Raw genomic sequence first — 20,229 nt, forward strand, 5'->3', positions numbered from 1 at the left:
CCAACAAAGTTCTCTAAACTCTCAAAGACTCTATGTCTAATAATTATCTTTGTAACGTCATGGATTTATCCTTAAAAATTTTGCCAAGTTCATGTTGGCAATAACACTTGCAATTAAGTCCTATTGATACTAAAGTTGGTTTTGCATGGCCCTAGATACACACACACACACACACACACACACACACACACTGGACGCAAGCTAAAGAAGTAACAGTTGAAAGTAGAAATGCCAATGGGACCTCTATTAGACCAAGATCAAACTAAAAAAGAGAGGAGAGAAAAAGAAGAAGAGTAACAGTGCTTACTGAGCTTTTCATGTTATCGGTTAATGTATTAAAATGCTTATTTAATCCTTACAACAACTCTATTATCATCCTCACTTTACATGGGAGAAAAATAAAATGTGAAGAGGTTATCACTCTTCCTTGGGAGATGAAGAAATAAAGGACTAGAAACTGAGATCAAAATCACATAGCTAAAGTGTCAAAGCTGAGTTGAAAACCCAGGGTCAGCTAAATTCCAAAGCCTGTGGAATTAATCACTGCAGGTGGTAGACAGATTCTAGGGTAGCCTCCTGGTACTTACATCTTTGTGTAATCCCCTCTCCTTGAGTGTGGGCAAACCTTGTGACTTGCTTCTAAACAATGAAACGTGGCAAAGATGATAGAGTATCACTCTTTCTTGCTAGCCGACTCACTTTAGAAAGTTTAGAGACACTCTTCTCTGGTTTGATAAAGGAAGCTGACATATTGAGAAAATTGACAAGACAATGAACTGCAGGTGGCCTCTAGGAGCTGAAGGCAGCTTCCAGCTAGCAAGAAGTCAGGGCTCTCAGTCCTACAACTGCAAGAAAAGGAATGTTGCTAACAACCTGAGTGACCTTGGAAGCAGATTGTCCATAGTCAAGCTTCCATATGAAAGCACAACCTGACTCATGCATTAATTGAAGACTTATGAGACCCTGAGTAGAAGACCAAGCTAAGCTGTGGGTAGACTCCTGACTCACAGAAAATGTAACACATTAAATATGTGTTATTTTAAACTGCTAAGTTTTACTAATTTTTACACAGCAATAGAAAACTAATACACCATGCTACCTTGGTTTTCTCTATGCTTGGAGCACAGTAAATTCTTAGTAAATGGTAGTTGCTATTATTATGATAATCAAAATGGAATTTGGATGATCTGAGTCAAAGAAAAATGTAACAGAGAAATTAAACAAAGTTAAAGAATTGTTTCCATTGTAATCAAGGCAACTGATTTAGGAGATATAGTTGATGGTATGTCAAAAACTTTTATATTACTCTCAACAATTATTGAGTGTATTATTATCACATGAAATATAAAATTTCTAGTGGTGTGCTTATATCCACATATAGCTTTAACATCTTACACCATATTCAAAGTAAATTAGAAAGTTTCCTACATTAAGATAGTCCTACATAGATATGAAGACTTAGCAAAACATAGTTTGGGGTTCTAATTATATTGTTATAAAGTGTGATTTTTAAACATTGTAACATTTTTAAATAGCTTAAATATGATGGAAAAAATAATTCATGGCATTGGATCAAAAAACAAAACTGTGATGAAACTACTATCAGGGTAATACTTTCGGTTCATGAATGCAGGTATATTCTGCTTATCAAGGATAATTTGTACTAAACACATGATATAATTATATGTATTTATAGAGTAGGTTAGAGAACTCAAGTGGGTTTCTATTTGATAGATTTAAAGTTTGCTATAGTGGGGAAAAAAGACAGGTTAGTGTTTATGTCTGACTAAATTGCAAAATTTTTCTGATTGTTTCTTCTATCAGTGCTCCCTTTCCCTTCTGTATTTATATCGGCATGTGAATGTATAGTTTCTGTCAAACAAGTCATTAAAGATGGTGTTCATTGATTGAATAGACACATTAATCTCACTACTGCTACCTGTACAAATATGCACTGAACATATAGTAAATATAAGCATAGATCTTCTATGGGAGTTACAGCATCAGAAAATTTGCCCATTCTCTCGCTAGTGAGAATATGTGACCCTAATGAGCATAACCATTCATAATTCTTAATAGGTTTAATAAATACTATGCCAAACATAGTGTTAATAATATGGTAGCTAATATCTTCTTCATATTTGCTTCTTTTGAGGGTAATCATGATTCTATCAGTTTTTCTTAATTTTCTGTAATCTGTTTTCTGGAAATGAACACTAATAATGGATCTATGCACATTTATTTGTTGTTGGGCTTTTCTAATGATTGACTCAATGAAATTAAGCTTTTTTTTTTTTTAAGATTTTATTTATTTGACAGAGATCACAAGTAGTCAGAGAGGCAGGCAGAGAGAGAGGGAAGTAGGCCCACTAGGACCCTGAGATCATGACCTGAGCTGAAGGCAGAGGCTCCAACCCACTGAGCCACCCAGGCTCCCCGAAATTAAGCATATCTAATGAAGTGATTCAAGAGTTAACAAATGAACATATTAATTAATTTGAAATTTATCTAACTTTAAATAACCTGTCCAGTTAACAGGGTTTTTTTTTGTTTTCTTTTCGGCAAACTTTATCATCAGCATTTACTTTTCTGTTTAGATTCATGATTATGAATTGTTCTGTGGCAAAGTAGAAGTAAACACCTTGTTAAATCCCTGAAAAAATTAAGCATTTCTTTCTATGGGATGTTATCTACAGATGGATAATGAGGAAAGCAAACCAGTCTGTCTTGTTCTAGTGTCTAGGAGATATCTCACGGTTATTATTTAATTCAAGTGCCAACTAGAGCAACCTGGAATCTTTTTTGGAACAAGGTGGGGTATTAATACAAATATTTTTTATTTTTAAAAATTTTTTTAAATTCCGAGACTTTTTTTTAAATTTTTTATTTCTTTTCAGCGTAACAGTATTCATTGTTTTTGCACTGCACCCAGTGCTCCATGCAATCTGTGCCCCCTCTAATACCCACCACCTGGCTCCCCCCCCCCCCCACCCCCCGCCCCTTCAAAACCCTCAGATTGTTTTTCAGAGTCCATAGTCTCTCATGGTTCACCTCAATACAAATATTTTTTAAAAGGCCAAACCACTATGTTTAAGACAGCTTTTGAGCTATTGTTGACTTCCTGTATCAGGTTCAAAATATGGGAAATTGATAAGCTAAATACATTTCTCAGTATAATCTGTAAATCAATTCTAGACTTAAATTGAAATTATTTTCTTTTCTGGCCTTGAATGAAATTTGGTGAAGCTTTCCTTAATATTTTCATAATAAAAACTCATCTGGTTTTATATGAGGTCAGGGATCTAGAAGGACTTCTTTATTACTTTGTAGTTAAATTTATTTCATACTGGGGGTTGATATCCTTCCTCTCCTTATAAAATTGTAGAGAATGGATTGAATTTAGAAAAACATAAGGTACGAATTTCCTTTCAACCATTTTTGTTGAATCTCTTTTGTCTTCTCTTCCCCAACTTTAGCTCTTTAGTGGGTAAAATATTTCACAAAGTTGTGTTTGCAATTTTTGAAGTGACTTCTTGGAAATGAAACGTGCATCAACTTTTTTTTTTTTTTTAAATCCCCAACTGTAAGAGCTACATTTTCACTTTTGATTTGTTTAAACAGACGAGTTTATAAATGCCTGAAACTTTGGTGGATATTTTCAGGCAAGGAATAGTTTCAAAATTGAGAGAAATCCTCCTAAAACTAAGACATAAGCACAAATGATTGAGAGCCCTTTTTTCTCTTTTTAAAAATATTCTAAGACATTTTTTTTGCAGATTGCTCTTTTATTGAATTAAAATTGCAAGCTCTCAAACACCAGGCTGAATTGTATTATTGTTAACAATCACAGTGAGAAGGTATTAATACACAAACACTTTAAGTATCTCAGTCCAAGAGCAGCAATAACCGGTTTACGTGCCAGGATAGTGTGATAGATGGTAGAAAGGCCTGGAACTAGGGGAAAATTTAAGAGAACGACTCGGTGGGGGAAGGTATCAACAGAGAGACAATACACTATTTTCAAAGTCCAGTGGCTTGTTGGGGAGGGGATGACCTTTAACCTTTTAAAGGACATTTATTTGGGAAACTCTGAACAGTATTCACTTTGAGGGGGCGAGAGGAGAGGTGGAATGTTGTGGAAGTATCTACTTTAATAGGTCCCGGGTGGGTTCAGGGACGTTTGGAGTCGGTTGGTCTGGGGGTGGGCTAAGGCCCCGCTGAGGGATCGCGGGCCAGTCCCAGGGCAGGCAGAAGGCGGCCTCTGGGTGCTCTTGAGAACTCGGGTGGGGGAAGGGTCGTGGGGAAAAGTAGAGTTCAGCGTGGGTTTCGGTCTTTGCGTATAGGACTATCAGAGGAGGCGCAGAGGAGTCGCGCGGGGGTATTTCCCGTTCCCGGGGAACGCCGGCTTGGCCCGTGGCGTCCGCGCCGTGGCCCCTCTCCCGAGGCGGCGAGCGCTCCCCCCCTGGCCCGGGCCGCGGCCCTCCCGCCCCGGCGGAGGCGCGCGGTGGATTGTGGGCTGGGGGCTGCGGCGGCCTCGCGGCGGCCTCCGGCGCTGTTTCCCGGACCTAGCCGGGCCGAGCCGCGCCGGCTGGGTGAGGGAAAGCAGTGGAGTAGGGAACAGAAGCGCTAGGGGTAGTGGTCGCGGCGCGGCGCGGCGGCGGCGGCGGCGGCGGCGGCGGCGGCGGCTCCTCTGGAGGCCGGGGATGTGGGAGAGGCGGTGGCAGCAGCGGCGGAGGCGGCGCTGCGGACCCGGGGGAAACTGCTGGCTGACAGGACACCCGGGAGAGACTTGAGGGAGCCGCCGCTGCCGCCTCTCACCCGCCGAGCAGAGCTGGGCTCGGGAGGGCGGCCCTGTGCTTCCCCGGCCGACGGGCCAGCCGGCGCTGGGCGGGGGCGGGGGCGGAAAGCCGGGCTCGGGCCCGACAGGGCTCCGGGCGGCGGCGGCCGCGGAGCAGCCTCGGTACGACGTGGAGGGCTGGAGGCGGCGGCGATGCACTAGGCCTCGCTCTGGGGCGGCTGCCCGGGACCCGCAGGTAGGTGTCGGGGCGGCCCCAACCGGCCCCCAGCGCTTCGCGGCCCACCCTCGTCCCGACCTCCGGTGGAGAGGGCTCGAGACCCCACCCCCTGTGTCTCCTCCCCGGCCCGAAGCGGACAGAGTTTCGGTCACAACTGACGGGCGCTGAAGCTTCCATTCCCCTGTCCGCCGCCTCCTCTTCCTTGTCGGTCCCGCTCTGGGATCAGGGCCCGCAGCTGTTCTCCTCACTTCCAGTCTGCGGCCGAAAACGCCGCTGTCCCCGGTCTCGCCCCTTTCTGGGATCCGGGCTTTGGAACTTCCATTACCGTCCTTGGATGCCGCCCCCAAACTTTGCATCCCCCGCCCCCCCACCCCCAGCCGGGCCCTTAACCCCCTTTTGAGCCTACTGGAATAATTTAAATGTAAAACAATAGTTTTTCTTGCTAAGGAAAAAAAGGAAGGCTACCCCCCCCCCCCCATAAAAACTCCATGTTTTTCAGTTTGACGATTTAGCTCGCAATAATTTGTTCGGTAATTAATTTTCTTCAGTTCTGTTTCTTTCCATCTGTGCATTGGTACAAAAGCAGGCCTCCCCTCCTCTCCCGTCGTTGACAAGGGAACTTTTGGCTACTCATTATAACTAACCACTTGGTCTGTCCGTGTGTAGAGTTCAGGATGGTGTTTTAGAATTTTGACTGACTGACCCGGCATTGCAAGTTTTGTTTTAATTCGCTTTTAACCGGCTTTATTTTTTGGCTTTTATTGAGTCAGGCTCCCCTTACTTTCGAGGAATTAAATTGTTTGGACTGTTTTGTTTTTTGTTTTTAATTGGCAAACCCCAGGGCAATCTTAATAGTAAATGCTGACAAGGCAAATGATATCACGATATAGTATGCCGAGAAATGCATTATTGTGGTAACTTAAACTGCAGATTTTGGTGGACATTCAGGTTGACTTTTATAAATCTGGAGAGTTTAATTGGAAAAGTACTTTGAATCAACCTAAACAGTTTTGGTGGAACAGATGGAATGATGGGATTTGTCTATATTAGTCTTGCAGTCAGAGTCTGATTTCCTAGAAACAGGTATTACTTGATGGTTCATAGTGGTCATCATTGCTCATGAAAGGTTTTGGTAAAAATGACCAATATATGCAAATTTTGGGTGATTGATAGTTGTGGCTTGGGGTATTAGATGTTTGCAGTTTTATTGTGATTTGGCTATTTTTAAATTATGCCCTGTTAACTTAAAAATTATTACACTACCAGGACAGACATTACAGGACCACTTTTAAAAGAAATGAAAAATATTGTAATGGTTTTCTTTGTGAAGAATGAATCACAGAATTATAAAGACTTTTCATGTTTTCTTGGTTTTACTGATGTATTTTAGTCTTGTAGAGGCATTGCTGTTCTAGCATTTGGCTTTCTGAAATGTTTTTCTTTGTTTTTAAATTATTGAAAGTTTGCTAGAAAAAGATGATTAAATTTTTGTATGTTTTCTGGAAAAGTTAAAATTTATTTCTGGATAGGTACTAAATTTTTATGTCAGAATTAAAATCAAATCTTATATAACTCATGAAATGGCAAACTTTGCAGAATTTGTTCTTAATCACATTCCTTTTCCTACCAATGAAAGTTGCTTAAAATTCTTTTTTCCTACTTTTAGTTTTTACAAACAACTTTGAGTAAAGCACACTCACTTAAAGTGTAAAATTAGGGGTGCCTGGGTGGCTTGGCCCAGTCGTTAAGAGTCTGTCTTCCCCTGAGGTCATGATTTCAGAGTCCTGGGATCAAGCCTGGGGCTGCCTGCTCATGGGGAGCCTGCTTCTCCCTCTCCCACTATCCCTGCTTGTGTTCCTTCTCTTGCTGTGTCTATCTCTGTCAAATAAATAAATAAAATATTAAAAAAAACTGTAAAATTAAATGATTTATAATATATATACAGAGTTGTAAAACTGTCATAGTCTAATTTTAGAACATTTTCATCATCCCAAAAAGAAACTTGCTCCTTGATAGTACTCCCCCACTCTCCCCACCCACCCTCGACCTGGGCAACCACTAATCTTTCCATCTTAATATTTTTCTGTTGTGATTCATGCATGTAAATGGTATCAGCTCATAGTTTTTTGAAGTGTTTCTTTTAAAATCAGCTTACATGTTTAAAATATTTTGAGTCAGAGAATAAGCAGATGATCTCTGGTGTTAATAATCCATGTTCTAAACAACTGACATTCTATTTGGTTATATTCAGCATAGATTAAAGTGTGGAGAAAGAAAGTTAGTGTGAATGATTTCAGTGATCTCAAGAGGTATTCTCATTAGCTGGGAGTCAAGTAAAAGTTTGAGTATCTTTGCCCTGGAATATTAGGATATCAGGATTAGAGAAGACCTTAAAGGTCATGAGCGTACTTCCTGCTTGATTCACAAAAAGGTGGCAGGAACCATATGAAGAATTCTGGAGTAGAAGCTTGAATCTAGGACTGTGGCTCAGGAACCACAGTGTGGCCATGTAAGGCAAGAAATGGGGATTTCTAATTAGAATTGTTAGGTTCTCTTATGTGTGCATGTGACTGACATTTTTCTAGCAGAGTTGGAAAAGAACTGGACGTTTCCCCATTCAGGATGGAGGGTTGTGGGGAGACTAATGTATCCACATAGATGAAATACATCTTAGAAAATTCTCTAAAAATGCTTTAATTTAAAGGAGGATGGTATATACTGTATATTATTTAGGCATATTCTTGTACTGTTACCATTTTATTCTTAAAAATTCATATTTTGAAAACGAAATTAATTTGAAAGCATTAAGATTAACAAGGCTGGTTGTTGGCCTCCTCTTTCAAAGATCCGTGGCCCTCATATCTAAACTCATGGTTCTCATTAGGGGTGAATTTGCCCTCCAAGGGATATCTGGCAGTGTCTAGAAATGCTTTTTCGTTGTCACAACTGAAGTTGGGGTGCCATTAGCCAGGAATGTTGCTAAACTTACAATGCACAGCATGCATTCTATGTCATCCCACCCACCCTATACAACAAAGAAGTATCCACCCAAATGTCATTGGTATTGTTTTAAACCTGTAGTTGCATTATTTCAGTGAGTGTCTGACCTATTGTTCTTAACTCCCACCAGGTGGGAAAATAAGTCTCACTGGGTGCTGTTTAGTATGTTAGATTAACCCTTTAGGTCCTCTAGCAACTCTCTTTTTGCAGTGGGAGGCAGTTAAGGGAAAAGTAGAAGGCAATCTAATTATGACACAACACAGGTATCTCCTAATCTGAAGAAAAAATTTTTTTTTCCTGAAAATGCAAAAGCCTTGTTTTACTACAGATTTGAACTGTTATTATATTTTGAATTGTTAGTTACTGGTAATAGTTTTTTGAATTTGAAATAGAAAAAGTTGTATTTTCTTTATGTAGACGTAATTTTTTTTTTTCCTGGTAGTTTCAACTACCAAAAAAGGAGAAAAGTAAGCTCTTTTAATTAACTACTTAGTAATGTATATTGTGAATGTCCAAAAAGATTCAGAGGTCATATATGAATCACATCTTTTTTTTCTCATTCTTGTGGGCCCCACTTTTGACTCATTTAATTTGTTTTTAAAAATTATTTATTTACTTATTTTCATTTAATTTGTTTTTAACAAGCTTAATTTGGTGATGAAAGAAGATAAGATTGACAGTTGGGATCACTTTTGCTATTTACCTGCTTTATTATCTTAGATAATTACTCAACCTTTCTGAGCCTTGATTTTCTCATCTATGAAGTAGGAATAGTGATAATTCTTATATAGTGATTATATAGTGATTGTGAGAATTAGATGAGGGTTATGTGTGTTTAGATGCTATGTCAAGTACAAGAATTAGTTACTACACCTAAAACTAATATAATGTTAAATGTCAGTTATACCTCAATAAAAGTTACTTGTTTCAGAAGAATCAAATTAGAATGGGATATAGAGGGTACCAAAGTCGGAAATATAGACAGTGAGGCAGAGAACAGTGACTGCTGATAGTATCTCTAGGGAGAAGAGAGAAATTCTAAAATATATTGATAACAAAATAGTAAAAGAACTAGTATGATCACCAAAATTTCCAAAAATTCCAAATTCTTTACTCTAGGAGCAAATTGACTTCCTTCAGCAGCGCCTGAAAGTATCACTGTTGTAGCACAGTATAATAACTGATTATAAGGGTGAAATTAACTTATCAAGAAAGGGTTACCTGTTTTCAAAATATGCTATTTGAAAAGTTATGAAAATATATAATTTCAGGATTAGAATTTTCAGCAGTGACTTATTTGTATAAAAAGTTTTAGTCTTTTCAAGAGTAAGCTATGGTTATCTGGATTAATTTCCTTGATGGGAATAATTCCTCTATTCATGTCTTATTTTATAATTACAGGGTATTCTACCACTAGTAATTGCTCTTCAGATGTGAGGATTTAACTGAATAAATAGAGTTTTAAAGCCTACTCACTATTTGTAAAATCTTAACCTCTTTCTAGATTTGTTTCTTTTTCTGTTATTTTTCAACATCTTTTTGCAAAAAAAGAAAGGCTTTGATTTTTCTACATGTCCAGTGGTCCATAGTTGTGCTCTAGTGTTTAGAGTTGAATTAACTAAAACACATGAAGTAAGTGGGGAAGAATGTAATCTCTTAGAATTTTGTTAACTGGTCAACTTCACAATCATACAAAATTAAGACTTGAGGTAACAGAACTTGAGCAAGCCAGTATTTTTACAGGGTAGCATGAGGTTAGAATAGTCAGAGACAATATTAAGAATAAGTCATGTAAGTGTGCCTGGGTGTCTCAGTGGGTTAAAGCCTCTGCCTTCGGCTCAGGTCATGATCCCATGGTCCTGGGATAGAGTCCTGCATCCCGCTCTCTGCTCAGCAGGGAGCCTGTTTCCCTTTCTTTCTGCCTGCCTCTCTGCCTTCTTGTGATCTGTCTCTCTGTCAAATAAATAAATAAAATCTTAAAAAAAAAAAAAAAGTAAGTCATGTAATGATATTGGTAGTTTTTTTGGTATTCGTTTTTTGTTTTTTTGTTTTTAAATATGGTGAACTTAAAAAAATGGGATTTGGGGGAATTTTCATGGCAAAAAGTGTTGTTGATTTGGGGAATTTTGTATTCAAATAGTTAGCTTTTTGACTTGAAGTTGTGTATTTGTATATGTATATTGTATGCATCATATTTTATGACATTTTATGGAGTGAATAAAGTAAAATTTTGAAGTCATGTATTATGTCAAGAAAGTTCTTGTTCTGTTGTTGTTGATGTTGTTGTTTCAGTTTGGCTAAACTGAGGGTAGATTGGGCCTAGGTTGTGGAGTTTTTGGACTTGATAGACTTGATATATACACCACGATCGAAGAATACTTAAGGAGAGTGACCTGATCAAATTTGAATTTTAAGAAAGATGATTTTAAAGTTGAGTGAGGTTAGGACCAAAGAAGTACTTTTGGTAGGAGAGTCTCACAGCAGAGGCTTGCCAGTGAAGGGGAGGCAAGAAGTAGCCTGAGGAGATAGAGTTTAGGGAAAGAACTTTTAATTTAGCACCTGAACCTTTTTTTTTTTTTTTTTTTTTTGGTGAAGATGGGGGAGGTCAGGGAATAATTAATACAACAGGGTCTCAGATGAAGTAGGAAGAGGTAAGATCAAGAACAACTGGTTGAGGGATTAACTCTAGACAAGAGTACACAACAGTATTATACCCCAGAGGTTAAGAATTGTGAGGATTTGGTATGTGTGGATATGGAGGGTAGAATCTTATATGAGAACTTTTTTTTCCTTTGGTATGGAGTAAAAAGACAATTACTTTTTGAGCATGGGATTGATGAAGGTAAACTTGGGGACGTGAGAAGAGTAATGAAGGTTTGTTATAAATACTGTGAGGATTGGGAAAGAGCAGGATAAATCAGTGAAAAGACTGCTGAGTAGTGCCTTATTTCAGATTAGAATTTATACATTTATAATCTGATGTTCTATATAAATTTTCTCTGATGTTCTGCAGCTAGGAACAAAGCAAAGATAGATTGAAGTTGGATGAGAGAGGAGAGAATTGAACATGCAGGGGAGACTGTTGAAGTAATTGATTAGCAAATAAATTTATAATCATTCATTCAAAGTTACTGGTATTGTATATGTCTTAAATATGTAAACTATCAGACATATTAAAATCCTTAACAAAAAGTAAATTTAAAATAAAATTTGTATAACCTACCCTACCTTAAAAATGTTAGAAGAAATTATATATTAATATATTCCTAAGAACAAAAATGACAGTGTTATTTATTTATTTGAGAGAGAGAGAACAAGAACATGCACGAGCAGCGGTACAGACAGAGGGAGACAGGAAGTATAGAGATTAGTTAAATACATTAAAAAAATTTAAAAGAAGTCAAGTCTTAAAAAAATCTTATCACAGTCAGATGATAATTATTGCTATATTTATTTTTAATATAAGATGAACAGAAATATTTGTTAGTGTAAATAATTGTTATAGGATCAGTAATTGATAAGGAGAAAAAGAAGACAGAAGAGAAGAAAATACTGGGTGCCTGAAATGGATGAGAGGCAGTATAGTGAAATAATTTAGATTTTGGTGTTTTAGAGAGGCAGTATAATATAGAGACAGAGGCATGGGATTTAGAATCAGAAGATCTGAGTGCAAATCCCATCTTCACAATTTATTAGCTAAATGTCTGAAACCAAATTACTCTTGAATCTGTTCTTCATCCTCATAATGAGGATCATTGATTCATCCGTTCACTGATTCATACAGACATGTTTTTCTAGACTGTTAGACCAACAGAATAATCTGAATGAAAGTAAGCAATTAAGAACCGTAGTGTTTAGTCAGATATTAGTGAAATGTGATCCTTTCTCTCTCTCTCTCTCTTTCTTTCTTTGTCTTCCCTCTCCCTTGCCATCCTTCCTTTTTTCACTGATAACATGTTTCCCACATTGGGTGGGAGTGTACCCAAGTCCCAGCTGATTCCACTCCCTGCCCCCTTCTCCTCTCTGTCCCTTCGCTCCCTGGAAGAGAATTAGAGAAGTAGTATGGAGTGCAAATTTTCTGTATTGCTTGTTCATTTTCTCACTGTTGCCTGACAAAGTCCTGTCTTTCTCAAGGTGGGGCATAAAAGTCCCCAGGTGTGATTGTTCTCTCTCTGCCTTCACCACCATACTGCCAATCCCCATGTATATCTAACTCTTCTTTCCCCTTCCATCTTCTCTCTCCAGTACCTTTTCTTTTTCCTTTTTTTTTTTTTAAAGATTTTATTTATGTATTTGACAGAGAGAAGCACAGCGAGAGAGGGAACACAAGCAGGAGAAGCAGGAAAGGGAGAAGCAGGCTTCCCGCTGAGCTGGGGTGGGGCTCCATCCCAGGACCCTGGCATCATGACCTGAGCCGATGGCAGACGCTTAACAACTGAGCCACCCAGGTGCCCCTTCTTGTTCCACTTTAATCTCACCCTTCAGTTGGTTTCTTGCTGTTTGCCTACAGATGTGCTCCGGTCTCCCATGGCCTAAAAAAATTCTTTCTCAACTCTTAGTCACTTTTCTTTCACCACCAAAGAGATGTTGATCTTGTTGCCTTTATTACTTCATCACTTACTTAATACTTAACATCTTGGAGTATGGCTTCTGCCCCAACCACTGTCCTAATACGTTCTAATTCAATATCCTTACTGAAGATAGTCGAGGTTACTTGACTACTGCATCATGTTGACACTGCTGTTCACACTTTCCTCCTGGACACTTCTCCCTTGCTTCTATTAGGATGGTATTTCTGATTTCTTTTTCCTATCCTTGTAAGTGCATTTGCCCTTCCTCTTTCTCTGAGCTCTCATTAGCCCTCTCTCTCTCTATTTCTTTTTCACACCTTTTCTTTGTAATATTATCTTCCTATGACTAGAAGTATTTTCTTTTATTCCTATAATGTAATTGGACTAGGAATAGCAATGGAAAATTAAGGGAGGCAGGATTCTGTACACTACAGGAAAGAATTATTTTCCTAAAGCAATTATAGTTGTTTTATAGTAAAAATCTGCATTTGAAGTAATCAGTTCTCCATTGTTAAAAGTTTTCAAATGAGGCAAAAAGCTCTTGTAGAAAGGGTTCATAAATTAGGTAGAGAGTGGAGCCAGATTATCTTTTAAAGTTCCCTCCAACTCAGAGATTGTAATTTTTATCTCATCCACTTTACTCCCATGGATTCAACTTTGACCTTTATCTAGATGTTTTCTAAATCATTACTTCTAGCCTCTTTGCCTTCTCTCCCTCCTCCTTTCTCTCTCGCGTAGTATTGTCATTAAACTTGCTTCTGTTCCAGGCCACATGTTTTCTAGTTTCAACATCATTTTCCAGTATTCTTTTTTCTCTCCTTTTACTAGCATGGCTTTGAGGACCACTGTTCTATACTTTGGCAACTTTTCTGATAGTAAATTATATCTGGCTGTATAAATTTGCTGCCTCCTCTCTCCAAAAACTAAGGGCACTCAAGCAGAGGACACTGATAGAGGAGGCTCAGGAACCTAAAGTTTAAATGTCCAAATGTTAATACTTAAGATATTTATAATAATAAATAGTGATAGTTGCAGTTTTTTATTGAATGTCTCCTGTGTGCCAAGTATTGTGCCACTAGTTTATATATAGGTTATGTAAGTTACATTTCATTTAAGTTTTACAATATTCCTATGAGAAAGATACTGTTGTCCCATTTACAAATGAGGAAATAGGAAGATAAGAAAGTTGTCAAAGTCATACAACTAATAAATAATAGCTGCCTAACTCATTTTATGGCCGGTTTCTTAAGTATATTATATATACTGTGTTATAAAAATGTAGAGAGTCTAGAATAACATTTTAGAAAGGTAATGTTATACAAACAAGATAATGTATTTTTGACTTTGTGTATTTTTAGATTATTTAAATGCATGAACTTACATAAGACATTGATTACCTCTTTTTCCATGATATTAGTTCCCTTGTTCATTCATTTATTGAACTTTCATGTGTTTTACCAATTGCTTAGACTCTGCTAACGGTAGTATAGGAGGGTGAATGAAATAAGTAACAAGTATTTTCAGTATAGTGGGGGAGACAGAAAATTAACAGGTAAATAATCAGTTAAAATTTGAGCAAGTACTATAAAGATCACAAACTAAAGTGCTAGTCATAGAGAATCAGGGTGTGTGTGTGTTGGATGGAGGGAGGGAAGGGGAGAGAATGTGCTTAGATATGGTGGTCAGGAAAGTTTTGTTATGCCACTAAGCAGATAATTAATGTTTTCTTGTATACCTTTTTATACATTATGTGTATATAGAGAGAGTGATATAAAGGTTTTATATCAAATGGGATTTTAGTATATATTCTGTTTTGTAATCCTATAATTGAAAGTATAGCCATTGTTTTTTTAATTTCCCTACCTATTCCACTCCAACTTCTTTTTTTTCTCTTTCAAGATTTTATTTAGATTCAAGTTAGTTCACATATAGTGTAGTATTATTTTCAGGAGTACAATTTAGTAATTCGTCAGTTGCTTGTAACACCAAGTGCTCATTACATCAAGTGTCTTCCTTAATGCCCATCACCCAATTACCCCATACCCCCCACCCACCTCCCCTCCAGCAACCTTCAGTTTGTCCCTATATTAAAGAATGTCTTATGGTTTGCCTCCCTCTCTGTCTTTATCTTCCCTTCCCTTCCCATTTGTTCATTTGTTTTTTTCTTAAATTCCACATGTGAGTGAAATCATATTTGTCTTTCTCTGACTGACTTATTTTGCTTAGTGTAATGCCCTCTAGTTCTGTCCATGTTACACATGGCAAGATTTCATTCTTTTTGATGGCTGAGTAATATTCCGTCATATATATGTACACATCTTCTTTATCCATTCATTTGTTGATGGACACTTGGGCTCTTCCCATGTTTTGATTATTGTGGACATTGCTGCTATAAACATTGGGGTGCATGTGCCCCTTCAAATCACTATTTTTTTATCCTTTGGATAAATACCTAGTAGTGCAATTGCTAGGTCATAGGATAGTTATGTTTTTAACTGTTTGAAGAACCTCCATACTGTTTTCCAGAGTGGCTGTACCAGTTTGCATTCCCACCAACAGTGTAAGAGGATTCCCCTTTCTCTGCATCATTGCCAACATCTGTTTTTTCCTGAGGGTTAATTTTAGCCAATCTGACCGGTGTGAGGTGGTGTCTCATTGTGGTTTTGATTTGTATTTCCTTGGTGCCAAGTGATATTGAGCATTTTTTCATGTGTTTGTTAGCCATTTGTATGTATTCTTTGAAGAAATGTCTGTTTATGTCTTCTGCCCATTTCTTAACTCATTTCTTAACTTTATTTTTGGGGTGTTGAGTTTGATAAGTTCTTTATAGATTTTGGATACTAGCACTTTATCTGATATGTCATTTGCAAATATTTTCTTCCATTCAGTAGGTTGACTTTTAGTTTTGTTGACTGTTTCCTTTGCTCTGCAGAAGCTTTTTATCTTGATGAAGTCCCAATGGTTCAAGTTGCTGTGGCTGAGGTCAGAGAGGTTGCTGCCTGTGTTCTCCTATAGGATTTTGATGGATTCTTATCTCACATTGAGGTCTTTCATTTTGAATTTATTTTTGTGTATGGTATAAGAAAGTGGTTCAGTTTCATTCTTCTACATGTTGCTGTCCACTTTTTCCAACACTTTATTAAAGAGACTGCCTTTTTTTCCATTGGACATTTTTTTCTGCTTTGTCAAAGATAATTGTGGGTTCCACTCCAACTTTTACAATCTGGCATCCAACTCCACTGTTGGACTTGACATTGTTTCTTATGTCACTGCTCAGTGACATCTGGTCACTGCCTAACTGCCAAATCTAAGTGATGGGTTTTTTTCCCATTTTATTTGTGATTTCTGAATTGATATTTCTCTCACCTTCTTAGATATTCCTTCTTTAGCACAAGCTTTTCTTTATATCGATCTTTCTTTCTTTTTTAAAGATCACATTTATTTATTTTAGAGAGGGAGCATGAGCAGGGGCAAGGGTAGAGGAAAGGGAGAGAGAGGATCCTAAGCAGATTCTGTGCACAGATCCCAACATGGGGCTTGACCCCACAACCCTGAGACCATGACCCCAGCCAAAATCTACAGTCAGATGCCTAATGGGGTCATCCAGGCACTCTGCCCCTCCTTTTTAAGGATTTATTTTTTATTTGAGAGAGAAAGAAAACGTGCAGGCTCATGCGCACAGTGGTGGTAGTTATGGTGGTGTTGGGGCAGAGGGGGATGGAGAGAAGCAGAACCCGACCCTGACATCATGACCTAAGCCAAAATCAAGGGTCAGGTGCTTAACTGACTGAGACACCCAGGTAACCCTATATCTTTTTTTCATTTCTTTCTTCAGAAATGTTCAAGTCCTCTTAGGTTCTGTCCTTGGCCCTCCAAGCTGATAATCTCCTAGAGTGATGGAGTAAAGTCTATAATGACTTACCAGTCTTGTGGATAAAGTCCAAAGTCCTTTTGTAAGTTTCCACCCAGTTTAAGGATTATTCTTGTTGTTTGTTTGTTTGTTTGTTTCTTTTTTTTTTTTTTTTAAGATTTTATTTATTTCACAGAGAGAGAGAGAGCAAGCAGGGGGAGTGGGAGAGGAAGAGGGAGAAGCAGGCTTCCCGCCGAGCAGGGAGCCTGATGCGATGCCGGGCTGGATCTCAGGACCCTGGGATCATGACCTGAGCCCAAGGCAGACACTTAACAACTGAGGCACCCAGGCGTCCTGGATTATTCTTTTATCTAAGGAAAAAAGGAAATGAACCTGTATTAATACTTATTTTAAGAATTGATACTAGCACCTTTAGTCAGTCCATATGTTCATTTCACAGATGGGCATCTTTATTTTAACTCGGTGGTTCTCCTCTGGGGTGATTTTATCCTCTCCCCTCTTTTCTTCCACCCCAGCATGCTTGGCTTTGTCTGGACACATTTTTGGTTGTCATAATTATGTGTGGGACAGGAGTGAAGGGTGTTGTTGACATCAAGTGGATAGAGGCCAGGGATACATCTGAAGATCCTACAGTGTGTAGGAGGAAAATATCCAATAGCAAAGAATTATTCAACTCAAAATGTCCATGGTGCCATGGTGGAGAAACCATGCTTTAACTGGATTTTAGCATTTCCTTTACTTATAATGTACATAATCCTTCACAGGGGTATTAGCACTACTTGTAACTTAGTCAACCAGTAGAAATTTCAAATATTTTCATGTCACATTTATTTGTTGCAGGTACCTTGAAATATTTTTGCTCATTTATTGCTTAGAAATTAAGATAGGTTTGCATTAATTTAGAAGCAAAAAAATTACTATATTGCATTTTAAAAAGTTTATCTCAGTATAGTTGTCATTTGTAATCTCTAATGTATTTTATGCAATATAAACATTATTCTGGGAAAGTGTCCGTAGACTCTACCAGATTGCCAAGGGGTCCACAGGACAATCTTAACCCCAGTCTAGAGGCTTAATTAGGTTGGATTAGGTATTTTGGGTGCGAGTGCTTCATAGGTGATAACGTTTATTTTACATCATCATTTCATGAATCACATAATATTAAGTTGTCATACTGTTATCAATGATACCAAGTTTGTTGACTTAATTAAGGTAGTGACAGTCAGATTTTATTTTTTTAAAAAAGATTTTATTTATTTATTTGACAGAGGGAGAGATCACAAATAAGCAGAGAGGCAGGCATAGAGAGAGGGGAAGCAGGCTCCCTGCTGAGCAGAGAGCCCGATGCGGGACTCGATCCCAGGACCCCGAGATCATAACCTGAGCCAAAGGCAGAGGCTTTAACCCACTGAGCCACCCAGGCACCCTGACAGTCAGATTTTAAAGATATACTTTCCTGTTTGCTTTGCTAAGGGGTTAACATCTGTGGGGTTAACACTGGTACCAGGTGAGTTTTCTCCTTCTGATCAATCTAATAACTTTAGCATACATCAGTGATTTTTGCCTGAATTGGTTTTTATGTTGGGGTTACAAAATGTGATTTTCTAATTCAATCATTCCTTCTACAATTATTACTGGCTTTCTTCTGTAGAGAAGAGATTTCCTTTCTTTATCCCACTCCTGTGCCCCCTTTTCCTCATCTCTTTCTTTTCCCCTATGTGCCACTCTAGATTTGCTAATTTTCATTTATCTAGTAGGTTATGCTCAAGTAGGTTTCTTTTCTTTTCTTTTCTTTTCTTTTCTTTTCTTTTCTTTTTTTTTTTGAGTCCTCAAATTGTCCCCCATGTGGCCAATGAGAGCCCCTTTAAGTTGATCCTTTGTCCTTCTTTCCAAATCCTTCTGGTCTGTCTGTAAGCACTTACTTGCTTTCTGACACAAGAGTTCCCAGGGCTCTGGCTCTGGACTCCGATATTTTTTCAATTAGCAATAATGGCGCCTCGGATAAACCTCATTGGCTACGATACTGCCACTGCGCAAAGCTGGACTCCGATATTTTTTCAATGAGCCATGGTTTCTTTGTGGGGAATGGCATAGTTTTTACTTGTTCCTTGAAAGCAGAGCATTCCTAAGAAGTCTTAGGAATGTAAAGTGTAGAGCTAAAATGGTGTAAAGTTGAAGAAACAGTTACCATTAATTTATGTGGAAAAATGTTTGTTTTAGGCTTTTACAGTATCTTAGGACATGTATTAATAATGGTTGTATAGAATAAATCAAGAAAAAGCACAGATACTCAGAGGCCCAGTTCAAAGGTACAGTGGTTTGTTGCTGAGATGCTGAGTGTGATTGAATCCAGGGAAGGAGCTAAGCATTGCTACCCTTGCTGCTTAGCGTGTGTGTGCTACCTCTGTAACGGCTTGTTGCAAATCAAACACTGAATGCAATTTTTGCTTCTTGCCTTTTTAAAGATAAGTTAAAATCCTCTTTGGATTTCTTTTGGTTAATGGAAACAGGTACTAATACAGGTTTTTAATAAAAGCAAAGTGGCATAATGCAAACTCTGAAAAAGCAGGGGATCCTTATGTTCAGAAACCAAAGTCTGAGCACTTGGTATGCTCCTTGCTTCTGGAATGACATTGTTTTAGGAACTTTTAATAGAGGCTTTTAACCTAACTTTTAACACAAAAAATACTTTGAGCTACAAGAAAGACAGTCACATGTTTCTGATTTTACTCATTGTTGCAAATTCTTCTGTAATGAATGTTTCTTTCTTTCGTTATCATCCTGTGCTGGTGCATGCTCTTATCTACTCACTTAAGGATTATTGGTAGCTTTCTCACTACCATCTCTCTTCTGATCTGTTCTACACACCACCCATTTCATTCATCTTTAAAGTATTTATTACATACTATTTGTGTGCCAGGAACTGCATTAGGCATATAGAATACAGAGGAAAATGGAACCATCAGGAAGTTCATGGTCTAATAGAGACCTATATAAAGACCAAAATTTCAGTATGATTATCGCAAAATAAAAATAGGGGAGCTTGGGTGGCTCAGTTGGGTTGAGCATTTGTCTTTGGCTCAGGTCATGATCCCAGGGTCTGGGATGGAGCCCTGTGTCTTTGGGCTCACTGGTCACTGGGGAGCCTGCTTCTCCCTCTCCCTCTGCCCATCCATCCCTCTGACCCCCAGCTTGTGCTGGTGTGTGCTCTCTTGCTCTCTTTCCCTCTCTCTCTCATAAATAAATAAAATCTTTAAGAAAATACATAAAGGTGTATTTGGTATGAAACGCCAAAGAACACTTCAAGAGAAGATATTGGTTGAGTATGGTATTGTTAGAATTATGAAAAGATTATCACGTGAAGAATGGTAAAGTGATTTATAGATTCTCATTGTAGGTGACTACTGATTACATGTCAAATTTGTTTCTAGATGTAGTTACAAGTGGAAGTATTAAAAGTCAGAGGTTATCTGCATTTAGTGCTTAGAGCTTGCCTTTTCTCTTATTCGTGTTTTTGTTTTAGTTTTTGCTATTTTTTTTTTCCTGAGTAGACAAACTTTCTTGTTAGGATGCTTCATCATTTCTGTTCTTTAGCTTTTCAATGAAAGATTATTTTTTTGCTGAAATTGTTTGGTTTAGAGGCCATGGAGATTTGCTGTATTTGTTTATGCATCCATGCCTTATGAATAAATCATAACATTTTATTACCAATGATTGCACATACAAAGTATCTTCACTGTACTTACATGGTCATTAATATGAAGTTTGGTTC

General features: G+C 38.1%; 1 protein-coding gene and 1 pseudogene across 8 annotated transcripts in view; one reads left to right on the top strand and one right to left on the bottom strand.

Annotated features, from left to right (window-relative positions):
• The first annotated feature begins 4,663 nt into the window (after positions 1-4,663).
• Positions 4,664-20,229, top strand: part of VPS54 (VPS54 subunit of GARP complex) — a 102,244-nt gene continuing 86,678 nt past the window's right edge. For all 8 annotated transcript variants that reach the window (XR_004384580.1, XM_032873788.1, XM_032873793.1 and 5 more), the window contains exon 1: positions 4,664-5,033. The gene's annotated coding sequence lies outside the window, so the exon portion shown is untranslated. The remainder of the gene's footprint in view (positions 5,034-20,229) is intronic.
• On the bottom strand, positions 18,372-18,498 carry LOC116877250 (annotated as a pseudogene).

The sequence above is a fragment of the Lontra canadensis genome, unplaced genomic scaffold (assembly GCF_010015895.1).
Source record: "Lontra canadensis isolate GAN:19392208 unplaced genomic scaffold, GSC_riverotter_1.0 scaffold50, whole genome shotgun sequence".
NCBI classification, from domain to species: domain Eukaryota; kingdom Metazoa; phylum Chordata; class Mammalia; order Carnivora; family Mustelidae; genus Lontra; species Lontra canadensis.